Raw genomic sequence first — 4,983 nt, 5'->3', positions numbered from 1 at the left:
GGGCTGTGCTATGGTCATGGATGAGAGCAAAATTCAACTAGAGACAATACAGAAGGAGGAGACTAATCTTTAAGAGGTACCTTGACCAAAAACTGTCCTGCCCGTATCTCCCACCATCAGTGAGGCATCCGGAGCATCGTATAAGGACGCTACACTGCTTCCATAATGTATTACTGGTCCAAATTCTAAATAGCAAATTGACAAAGGAAGAGCTTACTTCCTGCTTATATAAATATTAAGTCCATGTTTTAATACAGGTATACAAAGACATCAATTATTGCACAACGGAAATTCTGGAACATTACATTGTGTTGATGTGGATTACAACTATCCTTATGAACTAATGAATGAAAGATGATAATGATAATCAAGTACTGAATGAAAAGCTAGCTATAATAATGTCTCCATTGGGGATTAGAGTGTCCCAAGTACTTAGAATGGCTCAATTATGCAGTATCCCAATAACTATAATATTATTGATAATAATTTCTATGATCATGATAATTATCCATAATAATGTGCTATCCATGCTGTGTTGAAACAAGGATTTTTTTGTTTGTTTCCTTAGTTGTTTCTTTGACTCAAACTCAAAACTAAACACATTACGTCAATAAATCAAAGAAAAAATAGTTGCAATACCTACTCTGGCCACAATCCTCCATACTCAACCTCACATTTTCCTAAGTTGCAATACCTACTCTGGCCACAAGTGCCTTGCATAGTTGCAATACCTTCTCTGGCCACAACCGCCTTGCATAGTTGCAATACCTCCTCTGGCCACAATCTCCATACCCAACCTTTAGAGTGTTTTTTCTCAGAATTCCTCCAAACGACTAAGTTGACTTAGGGTAAGTATAACATTTGATAGAGACAAGATATGAAAATAACGAAAACACCTTTGGAAAGAGTTTGAAATTGACTTTCAAATGGTAACGATATCTCAAAAATGTAAAATCCCACCATGTGAAGGGTTTTCCCAGATCGCATCACATATAGTCTAGCAGGAAACTTTGAGGAACAAAGGCATCAGTAGCAGAGAAAAAAGAGAAGAAGAAGAAAAAAAGTAAGGTTGAAATATAATTGAGGGCGTTTCTTTTAATACGTCTCAGTTGCACATACAGTAGATGCCTTTCTAACACTCCCGAGCACTTCTTTCTGACACACACAAACGCGTGTGTGCACACTGCACACGCACGTCCACCCGCACACACACACACAAACAGGTAACACAATTCGGTAACACTTTACTTAAAGCCTATGTTTATAGCGCATTATAAGTGCATTTATAAGAAATTATAATGCACATTATAATTACTTACAACATATTATGACTACACTCATAATGCCTCATGATGCTTTATAGTTATGAATAACCATGAATCTAGCTTATAATGCTTTATAAACCAAGGGTGTCATGAGTGCTCATTACTGGCTATAAACTACAGGCTGTCTGATGGGGCTTATAGCACATTATGAGTACCTATACCCCTCTATGCACAGACCTGGATGATACACTGTCATAAGGGCTCATAAGATGCTATAATGTTCCATGTGAGATCATAAGTTGTCAATGTGTGCTCTAAGTAAAGTGAATTTCAAATGGATGCATCTATAATGCACTGTTTAATGCACATCTATAATGCATCATAATGTGCTGTAAGCCTCATCAGGCAGCCTGGAGTTTATATCCAGTCACAAGCACTCATAACACCCTTGGATTTATAAAGCATTGTGCGCTAGATTCATGATTATTCATTACTGTTAACATAAAACATCATGGGTGTAGTTGTAATGCATTGTAAGTAGTTATAATGTGCATTATAATTTGTTATAAATGCGCTCATAATCCGCTATAGGTATGGGCTTCATAGAAAGTGTTACAGACAATTCTATATGCTATATGCTGTGCTGCCTTACGCATTCACACACGCACGCACGCACGTACGCACGCACGCACACACACACACACACACACACGAACAGGTAAGACAATTCTATATGCTTTATGTTGTGCTGCTTTCTTATCATTCTCCTTTAGCTGTCCCTACACCTCGCGAGTGAGGAAAGGGGAATATTTGAATGCAGGGGCGTTAAACCTTCAGAATTACAATGCCATGCTCGAGTGGCCAGAGCAGCTACTGCGATCTGTCCAGGTTTGCTGGTTCTGGCAATGCAGGGGACATACAGTCAGGGATAATCATTATCAGTCAGACATTCACAGCACAACACAAAAAAAGCAGAAGAATCATCTTAGAACAAACAAAACCTAAGACGCTCTAATACACAGAGGCATGAGGCAGATGTATGAAAAGTAGTTCCACTGTTTTCTCAACAAACAGCCCCGAGGTAGCCTGTGAAATCCCGTGCTGCTTTGCACAATTGTTCGGATCTGAAAGCCAGAATGGAATCTACCCTCAGCGAGCCTCAGTTCCAAATCATGGTCTCTGTCTCTCTCCAATGAGAGAACAGGGAGGCATGGACAGGTGATCACTGCCATTTGTTTGAATAGTTGCAACTGACACGATTGGCTATGGCTACCGTATGCCAAATGATACACATTCGTAACACCCAATAAACAGCCATCTTTAATCGTAAACCACACCCCATACTGGATTTACAGTAGGCAGGTCTCCAGACCTTATCTCACTTGTGATTAGGTCTGGTGATGATCAGGCAAGCCCAGAGGCAAGCTACTGTAACACTGCAGCGTCACTTGGTATGGGGTAGTTTGTACTAGCGACTATTGGAGGAGTTCAAGGTCATTAGTTTTATCTTCACTGAGTGTCTCGTCAAATACAATCGCCGGCGGTATAAGCACACACGCACACGCACGCACAAACGCACACAAGAGCAGTTTTAAGTCAGTCTTAAAACCTATTCCGACGGGACTAGTTTAATGGGGGGACCTGGGATAAAGTAATAAACGGGAAATGTACTCCCGTCCAAACGCGCCATGCCAATAAAGATAGCGGAGTATGTAGCGGGTAAACTTCATCGTGAGTTTAACCTCCTGTAAAACGGTCTGGAGATATTACCCTTGGTAATACTAATCCCGTCCGAATGCGACCCCATGTAAAGATGTCTGGAGGGCTTTACACCTCTGGTCTTCAACAGTATCCCTGCAATACAAAGGGAATTTTGCAATCAGGTACAAACTTTTGCATTGCGTAAGTGTATGATTTTCTTTGAAACCAATGCATGAGGCAGACAGTAATCTTCAAAAGTAAAGTTGTGACAAATCTTATCATAAAGGGCATGTGTGTTCTCTTGCGGCTGTCTTCAGTCTCATCAACTCTAAAGCCTAATCAGGCATGAAGACCTCACTTTCAACACTGCACAACTTCACAAATTAACACCTTGCCATCTATCAATGGTGTGGCATCAACGCAACTGAATCTCATTTTAAAACTGTAACAGAACAATACCATAATTGAGAGCTTGACCCTTTTTAGATGCGTCCATGCCTGTTGGTCCGTCCGTTGGTCCGTCCGCCGTGACGCGTTTTCCCAATCATTGAAAACTGCTTCAAAATGATAATAAACAACTGAAATATGATTTCCTATGAACATTTTTGCTATTGAACTCTTGGGATCATCTCTATATGAGGCTTTGTCACTTCTCTGCTCTCGTGTCTTTTTAGAATCCTTTTTTAGACTCGTTTTTGAGTACTGCCCTCTGCAATTGACTTGCCAGTAAATGAGCAAAGGGGCATAAATGACCTTCAGATCAGACAGGTCAGCGGTGACTTTCAAATGAAGCCCAATGAGGCCTTTACTCTTGACATTTTCTAGTTAATGGAGTCAAGCCTCTCCTGTGACATGGCTGAGAGTGTGTGGGTGGATGGGAAAACTGTATGTGTCTCGTCTGTGTCTTTCATTTCATGTGTCAATATCATTACCTATTTGAAAGCGGAGGGTTGGAGGGTTTTTCTTGTTTTTGTTTTGTTTTCTTACACGAGGGGTTTTAAACCGTCAAAAAGGTTTGATGTCTAAATGTCTTGCATTTGCCACTGCCTTGCGGACAAGCAGTGATAAAGTATCTGTTCTACATTTTTATAGAATCAGTTTTATGGACATCTGACACTACTTAAATCATTTTTTAAAAGTTTTTTTTTTTTAATTTGCAGCTTCCCTAATGATCATTGCTACACTTGACTGACTCCCTCCCCAACCCACACATTGACTACATACACAGTAAAAAAAGAACTGTTGTTTTTACGGTAAATTGCTGGCAGCAGTGGTTGCCAAAGTCTACCTTTAAACAAATAACGGTATATTTCCTTTTTACATTTTACGGTAAGATTATGGCAGCAGTGGTTGCCAAAGCCTACCGTTAAATAAATAACGGTATTATTTTTTTACATTTCACGGTAAAATTATGGCAGCAGTGGTTGCCAAAACAGATTGGACAGATTATATTCAGGTGAGTTCAATTATAGAGTTACAATCAGACAACTGATTGGACTGATTATACTCAGGTGAGTTCAATTATAGAGTTACAATCAGACAACTGATTGGACTGATTATACTCAGGTGAGTCCAATTATAGAGTTGCAATCACAGACAACTGATTAGACTGATTCTACTCATTGGAGTCCAATAAACATCAACTTAATTAGATACCTAAATAAATGCCCAATTGCCAGATTGTCTAGTGCAGGCAGGTGGACCAGTCTAGTATCATCAATGAAGGGTATGCAAATCCATTCTTTATTTAAAAAAGGCCTGAAAATAACCTTAAGGAAAATGAAGGCCAAAACTAGCGGGTCAAGCAAGCTAACAAACAAGCTAGTTAGCAAGCCACCATGCAGCCACCCTTACAACGTGACCTGCTAGCCGGGCCGGCCAGGTGAGGGCAGGCCAGCAGCCGGCCAGCCGGCCAGCCGGCCTTACAGCCAGCCAGCCAGCTAGCTAGCTAGCAACCAGTGAGCAGTACAATGCAACAGTCCCTGTGTAAATACATGTTCAAGTGAACCATGTGACC

Source organism: Engraulis encrasicolus, chromosome 9 (genome assembly GCF_034702125.1).
Source record: "Engraulis encrasicolus isolate BLACKSEA-1 chromosome 9, IST_EnEncr_1.0, whole genome shotgun sequence".
Lineage (NCBI taxonomy): Eukaryota > Metazoa > Chordata > Actinopteri > Clupeiformes > Engraulidae > Engraulis > Engraulis encrasicolus.
This window is presented reverse-complemented; position numbering follows the sequence as displayed.